Source organism: Cydia pomonella, chromosome 5 (assembly GCF_033807575.1).
Source record: "Cydia pomonella isolate Wapato2018A chromosome 5, ilCydPomo1, whole genome shotgun sequence".
NCBI lineage: Eukaryota > Metazoa > Arthropoda > Insecta > Lepidoptera > Tortricidae > Cydia > Cydia pomonella.
This window is the reverse complement of record NC_084707.1, coordinates 3,044,889-3,061,996: the sequence shown is the minus strand read 5'-3', so window position 1 is coordinate 3,061,996 and position 17,108 is coordinate 3,044,889. Positions and strand designations below refer to the sequence as shown.

Genomic DNA, 17,108 nt, shown 5'->3' with positions numbered 1-17,108 from the left:
CTGACTAGAGCTGGGACTGCGTACCAAAAGTACGTCTCTGTTACTCGTACCAAAAGTACGTCTAAAATACCAGTTTTAGACGTACGTTAGTATGACCCCCATTAGGCAGTTTACGTATTTGCCGTGCTTAGGCGTCTTACAAATAAGGATTATTTATACAAATATCGACTTATTATTTCGGTAAGGGTCGGAAATATGGTGACGTTTTGAGTGAAGGCCATGAATCTTGCCATATTTTTGTTACATTATTTTTAGATACAACAGACACCCAGACGACCATCTGTTAACAAAATTTTATTTTACCTAAAGTAACGGTAAGAATGGAGGTACGAGGTGATAAAAGTTTCATATTTGTTTTATTTCAGAAATCAAAGTCTGTACTTTTAAATACTCGACAAGCTAAAAGTAGTCTATTACAAATAACCTGTTCCAAAAACTATTCCGGTACAACGCCCCGCCTCTAGTGTGGATATTGTTCACTGACAGGTGGTGATAATAGCAATTCGACAAGTCACAATATTTCTCACATCAAATGGAAATCAACACGAAACGTCACTTTTAGCATGTCGAATAAGGGCCCAGTTACTAGCTCATATAAAGGGGTAACATTTTATTTTACCCGAAGTAAGTAGGTTACGTTTTATAAAAGGTTTATTTAGGCAACAAACAGTTCCGTACAAATAAATAAATATTATAGGACGTTCTTACACAAATTGACTAAGTACCACCGTAAGCTCAATAAGGCTTATGTTGAGGGTACTTAGACAACGATATATCTAATATATAAATATTTATAAATACTTATTAAATACATAGAAATATCCATGCTCATCACACGAATAAATGCCCTTACCGGGATTTGAACCCGGGACCATCAGTTCGTAGGCAGGGTCACTACCTACTAGGCCAGGGGTTCCCAATCTTTTTCAACATGCGGCGCAGTTACAAGTTTAGTATTTTACTACGGCGCCCTTGTAAATTTAAAATCACGGTCGAAAAAGAGTGACACGACGCTATATTATTTACCGATGCTAGCGCTCAAATAGGTACCCGCGAATATTTGTGGTTTCGGATAATGATAGAACTCACGGCGCCCCTCTTTACTTTCTACGGCGCACCAGGGCGCCGCGGCGCACACTTTGGGAACCCCTGTACTAGGCCAAACCGGTCGTCAAACAAGAAGATACCTATAAATAATAAATCAATGAATATTATAGGAAATTATTTCATAAATTTACCGGGATTTGAAACCAGAACCATCGGCTTCATAGGCAGGACTACTACCCACTAGGCCAGACCAATCGCTATAATGCCTATGTTATGCAATATAACATTGTACTATAATATACTACCGTACAGAAACGTTACTTCCTACAAAACCGAAGTTTGACAGCGATTCAGGCACAAATGATGCTGTCCCTTTCTAATGTATGGCACTATCCCTTTCGGCCATTTAGGGTTATCAAAATTCAAATCATTATCTTATCTGTGTGCTCAGAGCAATGCTAAGTCGAACGGAGCCGGCAAAAGCGGAAAGGAGAAGTGTCGCCCCACTGACTTCACTCAACATACATAACCCTTCCAATATAGAAGGTAGAGGCAAGGAACAGAATCTCCATATACCAAAAAGTGTCCGACAAAAAACCTTAAATAGGTGGCGCTACAATACCTAGAATACTTGAGGATTTTTTTTAATCAGAGACAGCGCACTTCACTCCGTCAATAACGCCTAGGTTTTTAGCTACTCTAGCGCTACTCTGGAGAGATTTGGAACTATTATTTATAGCTGACAGCTGGACACTTGCAACAGTTCTGCTTAAGGAGATTCTGTTCCTTGCCTCTACCTTCCATACCTTCCAAGTGCCATCTTTGACAGGCGGGTAATAAAACGATTGTCCTTTACAAATGTAGGTGGGGCACGTGGAGACATGTGTAACCTTTGATGATACGAGTATTTAGAATCATATATTATGTATTATCGTATATGAAAATGTACGCAGTAAAAGGTCATCCCATTATAAAGTTAATTTGAATATGGCTATAAAATGAAATAGATATCATACTTTCCTAAAGATATGGTAAATAATATAATAATTCAGCCTATATACGTCCTACTGCTGGGCACAGGCCTCCTCCCATGCGCAAGGGGGCTTGGACTATAGTCCCCACGCTGGCCCAATGCGGGTTGGGAACTTCACATACACCTTTGAATTTCTTCGTCTGCAGGTTTCCTCACGATGTTTTTCTTCACCGAAAATCTAGTAGTGAATATCAAATGATATTCCGTACATAAGTTCCATAAAACTCATTGGTACGAGCCAGGATTTGAACCCGCAACCTCCGGATTGAAAGTGGGACGTCATACCCACTAGGCCGCCACCGCTTCTCATACAAAGATACGATATGGATTAAAGCCTAACCAGTAATATATGATCACGCGCCATATTGCGGAATTTGAATGGAACTAAATTTTTCATACTAAACTGAACTGTCACCCTATACATGAGAATAACAGCGCCCTCTTCACAATGATCATATATTCTGATCGGGCTTTAGATATATCAGTGTCAAGTGACGTTTTTGTTTAGAGAAACGTCACTTTTGACACTGACACATCTAACCCATATCGTATATTTAGCTGTTAAAATTTGACGTATCCTAAAGTTCGAATGGCCGTATATGTGTGTAGATAAAACATTGTATGTAACTAAACATAAGGCATTAAAATACGAGTGTGGGTTTAATATTCATATACTGTTTATTACCACTACGTACTGTACTTTATTTTCAACATTTGCATATTTATTGGTATTGACAGTGCGTTTTAAACCAAACGTTGAATGGATTAACTATTTGCAAACCACCCGGTTTCCCACGTGATTTGTCGGTTATTTTAATTTGATTTGGGTTTTAATAGTATACAGGATGCGCAATCGCAATAATTTTCCTAGTCTCGTTTCTAACCACTCTGTCACGCTTGTATATATGTCTCCTATCAAATTAATAAAAAAAGTCTAGTACCATTGTATATCTTTCTAGCTGTAGATTATATTATACATAAGAAATATTAAAAACAAAATTGTACCTCATAAAAAACCTCCATTCCGTCACATTTTTTTGCGGGTAAAAAACAATACAACGAAAAAATTTTTGACTCAAATAACCTGGCCAATTTTAACTTTTCACAAAACATACCTAGATCTTATTATCTATTCACACAAACAACTAAGTATTTCATCAATCTTAATAAATATATTCCTTATTTAGTGGTTGACATTTAAAATAAGGCACTCGTTTCGTTTAGAATACTTTTAGTTTTATGATGGTTACTGCTTTAATAACCAACAGAGGGCTTACACAAATTCTATGTCTTATAGATTACCTGTGTGCCAAAATTTTTAAATTCCGTTCAGCTGTTTGTATGTAGGTAGAGCAAAACGTCTAAAAGTCCAAATATAAATAAATCCAATCATTCCAACATACAAACTTTCTTATTCACAATAAAAGGATGATATTAGCAAAATTGTCACAGTCCAAGCGATTTTCGTTAATCTGAAATCGCCCACATCGGCGCAAAGTAATAAAGTCAAGCTCTTGTATATTCGATTTAGCTCTGAGATCTCGTTCGTCAATCTGATCTGAAAAATGAGATTCGATTCATAATTGTAAGCATCCTGTATTCCAAACGTTTACTGAGAATATAGACTTAGGCAATAATTATATAACTTTATTCAAGAGGTTTTTTTATATTGAATTTCTACACGTTTTTCTGTTCTTGTTGTCTGCACATATTCTTACATGTTTTGTGTACGTCACGAACGTCGTCTTTTAGGCCAAGTCGATAGTACAATGACATTAGAATAACATTTGCATCATGTTTTTTAGTTATCGTCTTATTGTGCGTTTCGCCTGCGCCAATACATGTACGGACAAGTACAAGCGAGATGCACGATAACTAAATAACATGATTCAAATATCATTCTGATCTCAGCGTTCGTTCTAATTGGCTTGTTTTTATTCTTCTCATCATTTTCATTGCGTTGTCCCGGCATTTTGCCAAGGCTCATGGGAGCCTGGGGTCCGCTTGGCAACTAATCCCAAAAAATGTGTTGTATATTCACATATGGATACCTACTAAAATAATATTTTACGAACGTGCCGCTGACAGGAAAATCATTTATTAAGACCTTTGCCCTTTGCTTTCTCATTTTATTTACCGTTTACCTTTTCTAGTATTAATGAAATAGCAGAAAGTTGTTTAACATTTATTGATTTTATTTGCCTAGCCTTGTTCTAGCATTTTGTTGTTATTTCTTATACCTAATAAAATTATTTCTGTGTTGGTAGTTAAGTACTTTATTATTTAATTACAGGTGTCGGTGAAATATCAAAAACACTCCAAATTTTCTTTATATGTTCCATGATTGGTGCCGTTAACTAAATGTTCATTTCAAATTTCAACTCAGGGTGTCGTTTTAAAATGAATGCGTAGTATGGCGGTTTTTTGGCGGAGAGTTCGTGAGACTCTTAAGTATAAAGCTTATAATCTAATTTAGGGAGTTAGGAAATAAAAAAAATTAAACAAATCATATTATTTTTACTTATCAAATATTTTATTTTGTGTTTTAAAGTAGTCCCACTATGATATATAAATTATATACTGAAATAGAATATACGAAAGAAAAAGTTTAATATGTGACATTTATTTCAATTTAAAAAATAAACTTAAACTTGACAAAAATAATACTTCAAAAAATAGAGGCCCTAGTCAGTTTGTTTCTTATTAGTACGCATTATTTTTCATTCTTTATCGTTATCAAATTTGAGTTTATATCAAAAAATTACTACGCTATTCATCGGTACAAATAGGTGCGAATTCCTAATAATAATGGGAAGATAAATCTAAACTTAGAACACGTAAATCGTACATAATTTGTTCCAACGCTTATATATTTGCAGTCCCTCTACCTACTATAGGTAGGCACCTAGTTACCGACTGTTACCGACGCCTAACGATATAAATAGCCTACGTTAAGACCCGACACCTCTCAAGTATAAATGTCACCGTAATTAAAACCTGTCTACTCAGCTGCGGTATCCTGTGCGGTGTCTATTTATACGCCCACAAGTTTGGTGTCAATACCACAGATCGTAGAATCAACGAGATGGAGCAAGCCCTTTCAATAGTTAACAAGTTTTTATTAATTGTATCAGTCGATCAGGTTTGTTTCAAGAATCAAGTCTTTATTCCATAAAGACCCGTTGCAAGGACAGTCAAAATCTGACACAGTCAGTCAGGCTTTCGCTGAGTCTCTTGGGGATCTGGAGATGACCTATGTAAAATCAATCTACATAGGTCACTAGATAAATTTTGCAATAGACAAATATGAAACAATGAGGTGGCCCAAAGAGCATATAATCACTACGTTTTAACCATGCACGCCGCAAGCGCCGCCCCGCTGCACGCACAACTCGAGCGTCCACTCAGGCCTTACACTTAGGCATGACAATCACTCGCAGAGAAACGAAATGCTATCTCTATCGCACTAATATACTCGTACATAGAAAAGTGATAGAGTGAGAATAGCGATTCGGTTAAATTTCAGCAAATAATTATCACCTTGGCTAGGCCCCCTGCCCTATCTAGTAGATAAAAAGGTTTTCTGTGAGCATCTCAATTAAGCAGCGTCTATTTATAGAAGCACAAGTTGAGTGTTTAATCGTAATTCCTCCCGTAGTAGAAATTGCCTCTCCGCAGCCTTTGGGGCGTCCGCTAGCTGGTGCGGTTGCACGGAGCGGGTGAGTGAGTTAACGAAAAAAATAGTAGGAGCAACGCTAAATGGCGCGGACACGTGTGACTGATTTTACCTACAAAGGCACCCGCGTTCGTGCACCCGCACCAGCTAGCGGACGGTCTAAGGCTATACATATATAGGTACTTGACGCGGCGAATAATGATCCTTATGACAGTTCCTCGAATTCGCTTTTGGATAGTCATGTGGCGAACCTATTTGGTTGTCTTACCTCCGCCTGCGAACGCAGGCCGCTAAGCCAATTATGTTTTTGGTGTTAGATGTCATATGTATGATAATAACTTTTAATTGTCAATAAAACTACATTTCGTTTTATTTTCCTAAAAGGGGTTTATTTATTTTTATCTAAAGTTGTAGTCCCACAGACATAATTTAAAGAATAATTGTAGAAATAGGTTTTAGTATTTTTATTACCTAATTGTTATATTTCTAAATAAAAAAGTGTTTAAGTACCAAAATAAGTCCAAAAACATTTGTCATTGACAGTTACTCCATACAAAAATGAACTGTCATAGGGATTATCAATGGCCGCGTCAGGTATAGGTTTTTTTTTTTCTTAAAGAAGAAGACTTCTTCTTTTAAAAATGGCTTCCATCAAATTTATGAAATTGCCCTTGTTCAGTTGTTCATTATTTGCTTTTAATAAAGTGATATTTGGGTGCGTATACAAGCCAATCGTTCACGCTCAGTAGCGTAGCGTTTTTATCTCTCTCTCTATCACTCTTCCATGTTAGTGTGACAGAGATAGTTGCGTTTCGATCGTTACGGAGTGTTAATGATTGGCATCTTATCTACGCACCCTGGACTTTACATATAGCCACGATAAAATGCCGGTTGAAATGGTTAAATGCGTTTTAAGATTTATTTCTTCACTAACTGCACACTTCCACGTTAGATCACTGAATAATAAACTATCAATATCACACTTTAAACAACATTAATGAGCAAAAAATATATTCTTAAAACGACTTCGCCATTTTGAATATCAAGCAGAAATCCCTCTCGCTTCTTATAAATTATTAAATATATTTTACCTGTAAATATTAAGTTTCGGTCAATTAACTTTAGATTTATTGACCCAGCGAGCGCGAAGCGAAGTTTTAGCTTGGGTAAAACGCTTTCGTATATCTGTTCGGCTGTACTCTACGGGTCGCACTTCAATTGTAGCTGACATACAGGCAAATTCGGACGTACACTGACATCAAAGGCCCTCAGCACACGGAGCGTAAGCGTAAGAGACGCGTAAGCGTATCGTAATACGCGCGTATAACTAGAGCGCTACGAGCACGTACAACTTCAAACAAGGCCGCTCGCGAAGCGTCGTCGTAGCGTAGCGTATGAGATTTCTGTCGTCATTACGACAGGCGTAGCGTAATATAGGCGTAAAAAAGAAAATAAACTTCTGACATAATCAATCAATAAAAATTCTCCTTCATTCATTTGACGAGAAAGTAGTCCGTACATGTATTGGCGCGAGAGGCAAGATAACGACTTGGACTGATAAATATTTTTAAATTTTCTTGATCTTTTATTGTATGCCTACAACTCTCGTAGCTGGTCTACGCCGTAGCACGTCTGCGAGCTACGAGAACAGTAATTAGGTGACCCTTGAATGACGGGTTTTTCCTGGACTCTGTAATTAGATCGCTGACTTAGCGCAGAGGGCATTCTATTATTACCAGTGGTAGGGCGTCAAAATAAGTACATTTTGTTTAGTTAAATGATTGTAGTTTTGTTAAAGGCTATAAGAGCGTGCGACTTGCAATCCGGAGGACGTGGGTTCGAACCCCGGCTCGTACCAATGAGTTTTTCGGAACTTATGTACAAAATATCATTTGAAATTTACCAGTAAGTTACCTGTAATCTTTAAATTCGTACAAGGAATAAAAAGGCTTTTTTATTTTATTTATTTATGTACCAGTCGCTTTTCGGTGAAGGAAAACTTCGTGAGGAAATCGGACTAATCCCAATAAGGCCTAGATTATCCTGTATCTTGGAAGGACAGATGGCAGTCGCTTTCATAAAAGCTAGTGCCTACGCACGGACGCGCTCGCTGACGCGCGGCTCCCAAGAGCCGTGGCAAAATGCCTGAACAACGGGAGGAAGATGATGATTTATTTATTTTAAACTTTATTGCACATCAGAAAGAAGAAGAAGAGTTTAGTTAAAGACGTGTAAGAAAGAAAAATCATCCTAAACATGTTTTGTCAACGTATTATTGGCCACCTTATAAAATCTTCCAATAGGCAACTCCCAGGTAATAGCAATAATACACTTTGGTGCAACATCACTTATTTTATTCACTTCAATCTTCAATAACACTTTTTTAAATATCGTCTGTATAAGTATAAGACACGAACTGCAAGTAAGGCAAGTATACACGCTCGTAGGGGCCTTATAAGAGAAAACTAGAACATTAATTATTGACGACCGGTTTGGCCTAGTGGGTAGTGACCCTGCCTACGAAGCTGATGGTCCCGGGTTCAAATCCTGGTAAGGGCATTTATTCGTCTGATGAGCATGGATATTTGTTCCTGAGTCATGGGTGTTTTCTATGTATTTAAGTATTTATAAATATTTATATATTATATATATCGTTGTGTAAGTACCCTCAACACACGCCTTATTGAGCTTACTGTGGGACTTAGCCAATTTGTGTAATAATGTCCTATGATATTTATATTTATTTGATATTTAATTATCTAAAAATGGAGTAGATTAGAATACTAGTTTCTTTGACAAAGTTACTCAATTTAAGCTCAAGAGTGCACCCCCTTGAAATTATAGGAAAAAAAAAACCACTGTATTAAACGCGGATGTTTACAGTACATTGTACAACGAGGGGGGTAAGTGAAATTACGAGGGTGGTAATTCCCACAGCCGCAGGCTGGAGGGAATTAAAGACCCGAGTTTGTAATATTCTTACCCCCGGAGTAACACACAATGTTTGCATCACACTTGCGGAGAAAAAAGCTAAATTTTAAGCGAAATAATTCTTAAATACGGTGACATATCAAACATTCGTCCGCCATTTTGTGATTTCTTGACAGGTTAGGCATCGAAGGCAGAGACCTATTCGGCATTCAGCCACGACTGAAAATTATGTAAAAATATTTTAAACAGCTGTTAAATTAATCAAATTAAATAATTTTAAACATAAACAAAAATACTAAATTATAAACTTCAGTATTTTAAAAGTAAACTCATTTATGCTCCTTGGTTTGTATGAATAAGTGATATAATTCTTAGGGAGGGCCCTAGGGAATTATAGCTCTTTTCTCACAATCCATAACTCCCGCGGGAATAAGATCTTTTATCGAGCAAGTATGATGAAAAATATTTTGATAGATCATTAAATGATAAATTGGCAATTACATATAATATGATTAAATCCCTTTCCAATTAGTCGACTACATTATTTATACTTACTGCCTATAAATAAACTAACATAACATCCTCTTGTTTTCCCTAAAGCCGGCTTAAGCTTATGTGTTCTCAAGGTCCCTATTTCCATATCCCGTTCGTATTATATTGCCCTAAAGGGCTTCTCATCCTTGATAACACCCAACGCCTCTATTCTGAACCCCTAGTGTAAATTTCATTCGATAGCGTGACGAGCGTTCGCGTTTGCGTTAAGTCTCATTTTGTATGAGATTTTTCAGTTCCCAAAACGTCCCGCTTGGCGCGCTGTTCTTAATCCCATACAAAAATAGACTTAACGCAAACGCGTATGTCACGCCACGCTATCGAATAAATTTACAACAGGGGTTCTGAACCCCTAGTGTAAATTTCATTCTATAGCGTGACGGTTGTATGGGATTTTGAACAGCGCGCCAAGCGGGACGTTTTGGAAACTCAAAAATATCATACAAAATGACTCAACGCAAAAGCGTACGTCTCGTCACGCTATCGTATGAAATTTACACTATAGGTTAATTATGACGGTAAACCTTGTTATCAATGGAAGAGCAGAGCCCTCTGGCACAAATATTTGATTTACTTAAAAAAAGGCTCTTGTTTTGATTCTAGTTAAGACCTATTGTGTACCAATAGATCATTTTTTTTATATGGGTACTGCTTCAAATTGGAATATATTCTAGTCGTAATCATGAGGCGTTTTTCATTCAGTGATATCTAATGCGTTTAAAACAAGCGCTGATAGCGTAGCGGTAAGAGCGTGCGACTTTCACTCCGGAGGTCGCGGCTTCAAAGTGTTCAAACCCCGGTTCGTACCAATGTTTTTCGAAACGCTGTAGTCCACCATAAAAAAATTACCAATCATGTGCCCCCAATAATTTATGTGTAGATCCTAACACGTCAAATACGTTTATAAATTCAGGCAGATACAGAGATAAATAACCCCTCTGCATAGAAGTTTGTACGCAGAGCGATCAACCATCTTCTGTAGCTGACTGTATTTAACGTTTGTCGTCTACTTCTGAATTATTCTAAAAGCGGCGTTTGGTAAGCGACATGGCGACAATCTTGTGGATTACAATACTCTAAAAGACCTTAAACTTTAATATAAAATAAAGAATCTTTAATATAAAAATATACGGCCCGATGCGAAGAAGAGAGAAGAGAAGAAGTTCTTGTTTAGATAAGTTCTCATAAGATATCGTTTGTATGTCGTATAATTGACAGAAGCAGCTCGATTCGGGCAACCAATGTCACTTTGACGTTAGAAATATCGTAGATAGATCTTATTGGGATCACAGCGGAATCGAAATAAACGTCAATTTTGACATGTCGTTTAGTTATCGATCTTTTAAAGATCTTTCCAAGATCTTATAGGTGTCTTAATCATTCTTCGAATCGGGCCAATAAAATGCTAATACAGAAGGACTTTAAAAACAATATCAAGAATTTATTGGAGAAAAACTCTGTGTAGTCTATAAAAGACTTTAGTGAATGATTTATAAAAAAAGTGTCTGTCATAAATATGTAAATAAAATGTGATTACATATTATATAATATAATTTTGTTGCAATATATAACGTGCTAAATGTAATGTGTCTATATGTACCTATCTATTTCTCAGGTACGACACGACACATACTCGCATGAATAGAATAATGTACTTATTTCAAGTCCATACATAGAAAAAAAATTGTTCTTATTCCATCCTATATTTCAAGAAATCTTACTCAAAATTACTGAACCTACATGGCAATTAAACCCAAACAGATTTCAGAGGTGTATTCTTGACCGTATTTAGAGACTAAAATGTCATACAAAGTTTTCTGAAATCGGTCTAATGTTAGAGATAATGTATTTTTTTGTAAAAAATTGTGTCTGTAATAATTTGGTGAAAAACTGCGATGCTGCCACTTAATCACTTAAATTAATGTCTGTTGGCAGGTATGTGTAAACCAAGTCACACAGTGGCAGCATCGCAGTTTTTCACCAAATTATTACAGACACAATTTTTTACAAAAAAATACATTATCTCTAACATTAGACCGATTTCAGAAAACTTTGTATGACATTTTAGTCTCTAAATACGGTCAAGAATACACCTCTGAAATCTGTATATATATATATATATATATATATTTGCATTAAGTGTGGTAAACATTAATGGTCATCTTTACATATGTAAAATTAGATCACACACTTAGCTAATAATAAGCGTGCAAAAATTTTTTATACACACTAACAACTATATTTAGTATAAGTACTTACAAACTTTCAATCATATTGTTCATGTTAAATATCATAAGTAAATAAGGATTACATTTTATTCTTCGTTATCAGATTCTAAAAATTCATTCATTGTATAAAAACATTTTTCTTTTAACCATGTAAATAGATGCCGCCTAAACTGGGTTATCGATGGTTGTTGTCTTATTACGAGAGGTAAATTGTTAAATATTTTTATTGACATAGAGTGACAATTTTTCCTCTGTAACGCGCTTCTACATCTCGGCATAACTAATTTTGTAGGATCTCTTGGTCGGAGCTTAGGGTGTGTACTAACCGTTGTATATATGTGAGAATTTGTGTATACAAATATTGCGATTTCAAAAATGTATAGTCCAGTGAGGGTCAAAAGGTTAAATTTTTTAAACAATGGCCTACATGGTTCCAGACGTCCTTTCCCACTTATGGCTCTCACACATTTCTTTTGAACTAAGAACACTTGCCCTATATAGCTCGCATTACCCCAAATTATTAGACCATCCCGTAATTGAGATGCAACATAACCATGGTATGCTGTTAGGGCAACTTTTTCACCAGCAACCCGGTTTAGTTGTCTTAAGGCATATGTAAATTTTTCTAATTTGGTGCAAATGTTGTCTATATGGTAGTACCTCCAATTACAATGAATGAAATGTTATTTATTCGATTTAATGTTTTGTATTCGCCAATGTGTAAAAAAAAATGTCGTGTGCAGAAAACAATAAATATAAAAAAACGCAGAAAAAAAAATGTTTTTTCGGCAAAAAAAAAAATGTCTTATTGCGCATTTATGATCTCAGGAATGCGTATTTAAAATCTGTCGGGTTTCACCAACGCACGGTGTATGTATTATAATAGATATTAACTGTCGCAGTACTAGGTAGGAAGATGAAAAAATGAATCTATACTTTATATATACTACACGATTTACACGTTATATATAACAGCATCTACATAATTAATGCTTTCGTGTGAAGACAAAAACTGCAATGCTGAATAGCAGATCTTATGCTAAATCATGCAGATTTATGACATAAAAGATACATACGGTCGGCGGGGGTAAGCTGTCTACTCCCATCTTGACACACTCACTGACACATTTCACTGATATTTAGTTTATTTTGTTATTTTCTATGGTTTGTGTTGTGTTCAGCGGGCGTGCGGTCCCATGGCTGTTGAGCGGGAGACTGAATAGGGCTGGGATTCGCTTTCTAGGCTGCATTTAAGTTTATAACGATTTTTGGATAAATGTCAGTTAGACTTTTTTGCCAAATGTTTTAAGCCTCATTGAAAGGTTGTACAGGTACCAGCATCAGTTTGCATTCGTTATGTAGTGTGTGTGTTCGTAATGTAGTAAATCCCGACCAGTAATATATGATCATTGTCAAGAGGGCGCTGTTATTCTCATGTGTGTGAAAAATTAGTTCCAGTAAAATTCCGCAACATGGCGCGTGATTATATATTATTGGTTAGGCTTTAAATGTCATCGAACTGCTACGTAAAAGTTCTTGTCGGTAGTAAAATAACAACCAAATTTAATTTAATTTCACAATCAGACTTATTTTATATTTGACATTTGGTGCTTGACAGAATGTCACCAGTTTGATGACTCCAGAATTTAAATTCAAATAAATCAAATTAAGTAATTATTTCAAAAATCTTAATAATATAGGTTACTTCCAGTAGGTAAAGTTTAAGTATTAATTATAAAACACTTATACTACACAAATAAAAATAAATCAAGTTCAAAACTTGTACCTCACGGTAAATGCTTCAGGAATTTTCCGGACACCCCCAAACATATTATATAACTATAGATAGGTTATACTCGTACTTGAAAAGCACAATAAATACTTCCACATTTATTTCTATACCAATATCATAAGCTTGTCTCTTTCTCTTTCGGTGAACGGGAGCTCGTTAACCGGATTCCTTTGTTTGACATAATTATTAAGAGTCATAATGTGATGATTGTCAGATTATCATTAGTCATAATCATAACTCTGAAACTATTAACTTTTCAGGACTTTCGTTAGGTTTTCCTATAGATAGGTTAGGTTAGGTCAGATTTGTTTTATGGCAATCCTGAAAAGTAACGTGTTTCTGAGAAAAACCAAATTATGACTAACGAAAATGCGGACAAACAATACATGACTTACAACTTTATGGGAAACAATAGAGACCCCTGGTTAACAGGTGCACATTTCTTGCTTGCCTAGACGCAACTAAAGGCAACTGTTACAATTTGTCACAAGATAAGCGCTTCAATGTTTTTTTTATTTTTTTTATTTATAAAAGAGAAATTACATCGGCTATGATCACTTATCTGCCAAACTGCAGAGCAGTTTGTTGGCAGAAAACTTATTCTACCCTCCAACATTGTTAAGTAAGTTATTGCTTACTTGATTTATAGCTATATTTATAGTGCGAGTGCGATTTCTTACAAACAATTGTAATTGAAACGCCTATAACCTATCTTGAGTTATAATATCATGGGACCCCCACTATTCCCATTCCTTACAATATTGTAAGGTTATGTTATAAATGTTAAAATAACAATTTACTAATCTATGTACCACCATTTAATTAAAAAAAAATTACAACTTATGTTTTAAATGTTATTACTATCGTCAACGCCCATCCTTAGCCCAGCCGCAAACCTGCGCGCGCATCTCTCCGCGCACTTTTATCTCAAGCGCTCACTGCAATTTCAACCGTATTACATTGTCATAAGACTTAATAGAGCCTTCACGATGTGACCTTTGCTGTAACTGGGTATAAGTACAAGTCACAAGCAATTGGGCTATCTTGGAGATAGCGATAATGACAGTAGCGTTGTATGTGATATATTGGAGAGGAAATTGTACGTCCATGTGTGCCTTGTACCTTCAGACTTTATATGTACAGGGTACATTAATTTTGGCCCATAGGTTAAAAAAACCATAAGATTATGGCATAATCTCGAAGTTTTGCTTCGCCAAATGTTGGGAAACTAAAAAAATAAACCAAGTCTTTATTTTACAAGATACACAAGGTTTGTGAGACAGGGGTGAAGCCTATGCCTATAATATTTGAAAAATTCTCTCCAATCCTGTGACAATCTTACCAAATGTAAGGAGGAGTATGGCCTTTCAAATAAAAAGTAATTAAAAACACATATTCCTCTTCTAGAGAAGTAAAATATACTTAAAAGCAAAAACGATGCCGAAGTCAATCTTCAACCGATTATTGAAATGGTTCTTTTTTTTTCAAGTATAAAGGCAATGTTACGTACGTACACGGCTACACGGGCGTTATGTTTTCATTCATTTCATATTTTGTTCTACATCTCTAGAACTACCTAACAAAACAATGCTTCAGACTAATGTTATAAAATAAAAATAAAAAAAGGTATGTTTTCATAGATTTTTGCTAATCGCTTCTGACTTTTCATTTACCGCAGCAGATACTTAGGCTCCACGCCATACCTAAAAGCTGACTACGGGCATTCACTACCCGCCACTTCACAGACCAGCTAAGTCTGACTCCGATCCTGCATACTTCTAACTGATCTATGGCTCAAGCAATAGTGGTTTAAGGCAAACGCTCGTGAAAAGATCGACAGAACGGACCAGCTAAGTCTGACCTGCAATGGCACACACTGCTTACTGAGCTAAGGCTCAAATTAAAGCGAGCTAAAACGCTTGTGAATAGAGGTCAACAGTCCATATGTCATTACTATGAGTACTTTAACTGCATTAGCTCTATACCTACTCTACTTATTATTTATTTATTTAAAAAACAATGATCATTTAAGACACGTCACTGTTTAATTGAATTCTACAATGAGTCAATAATCCCAGCCCAAAACAATGAGAAAGTAGTCATTTATTTTACAAGGGGGCAAAGCTTTTGTTTAACTGTTCTAATATTGATATCCGAGCAAGCGAACTTGAAATTGAACCACAAGCGACTGTAACGAGTGGTTCGAATAGTGAAATCATGAGCCTTGCGAAGGTTTCAAAGCTTAAACAAACATTGCTACTAAGGTCTGATTTTTCTAATATTAGATAAAGTTATCTGTCAGATATACATGAGATAAAGATAAAGAGATAAAGATAGTTTATTATTCAAGTAGGCATATTACAATGTGCTTATGAACATCAAATAAAGCTACACCGGCTCTATCCCTACACCTCTGACCCGAGAAGATTTAAATCCCCCCTCAATTGGAGGAGGGTATCCCAATAGGGCAAGAAACTCGGCGGGACACATCTTTTCAAAATATTACATCTTATAATTAACATGCATTAAATAAGAAAAATAAAATACAATGTATATACAATGTACAATGTATATGCATATAGCACGCTCCCTTTATTTCACATGCAATAAGAAAAAGAGAATGTCATATGTATCTGACAGAATAACTTTGTCTGATATTTGAAAAATCAGACCTAAGTGAAACTAAATTGGTTCACCACACCAACGCAAAGGATTTACTAGTTCCTCGTAACTGTAAAACATTACAAATCAAATTAAATGAGCGCTATTAAACATTTGCCATTAAAAATCATCACTTAAAAGTCAATTCCGCCACCTAACATGCATGAGGTAACAACTCAAAATTTGCAACAAATTACTTTGCCATGCTTGCGGATAAACCGACGTAGTATATAGAGGGCTTTTAGGAGATGGTTCCCGAACGGTGGCGGAATTGACTTTTAAGTGATGATTTTTAATGGCAAATTTGAATTTGAATTGTAATGTTTTACAGTTACGAGGAACTAGTAAATCCTTTGCGTTGGTGTGGTGAACCAATTTAGTTTCACTTAGGTCTGATTTTTCAAATATATAAATTATTCTGTCAGATAAATATGACATTCTCTTTTTCTTACCCGTAAAAAGGTTATCCCCAGCTGATACCGCCAAGTTGTTACCAGTGGTAACACCGGGGAATAACAATGTTTCAACATAAAAGTAAAAGGTTGACTGGTAGAGAATGCGTCATGGCATTAAGTCCGCCTTTTGTACTATAAGGTTTTCTTTTGTGCAATAAAGATTAAATAAATAAATAAATAACATAGTTTCCAAAATTCCCGTTTCGATCAAGGACCGACGTGATTAAGAGTATTGAGACCATCCATCAATTACGTCTAAAATTAGAACAAGACATCGGACGGAAAAGGTCAGGGTTTACAGGAATATTCCTATCGTGCCTGGTAATATTACTATAAGTATCTATCCCTTTAACGGAACAGATTAAAAACACACAATTCACGAATCATGGACATTTCATAGTCGTAAAAATTTTACGTGGGAAAAAATTCTTTAAATGTATTGTTTTTTGTCCCCAAAAATGTGACGGAGTGGTCACAAAGCTTTTTGTATGAGATGAAATTAAGGTTTTATCATGTAAAATATAATCTACAGCTACAAAGACATACAATAGCACTCGATTTTATTTATATATTTGATAGAATACATAGATACAAACTTGACAGAGTGGTCATAAGACTCATAAGCAAGACAACGATAAGAATTTTGACCCAGCGGTGGCAGCATGGTTCCATTTTTATCATTTGTCACTATGCCTGTCACTTTTGCGCTTACTTGTTACAACGTGACAGGCAT

The 17,108-nt window shown here is 35.8% G+C and overlaps 1 protein-coding gene across 2 annotated transcripts in view; it reads right to left on the bottom strand.

Annotated features, from left to right (window-relative positions):
• LOC133518487 (dual specificity tyrosine-phosphorylation-regulated kinase 2) overlaps positions 1–17,108 on the bottom strand; it is a 136,311-nt gene that overhangs the window by 117,288 nt on the left and 1,915 nt on the right. Inside the window, exon 1 of one of the 2 annotated variants that reach the window (XM_061852203.1) lies at positions 12,544–13,314. The exons of the other annotated variant lie outside the window; for it this stretch is intronic. The gene's annotated coding sequence lies outside the window, so the exon portion shown is untranslated. Of the gene's footprint in view, positions 1–12,543; positions 13,315–17,108 lie in introns of those variants that run through there. 2 annotated transcript variants of the gene reach the window in all.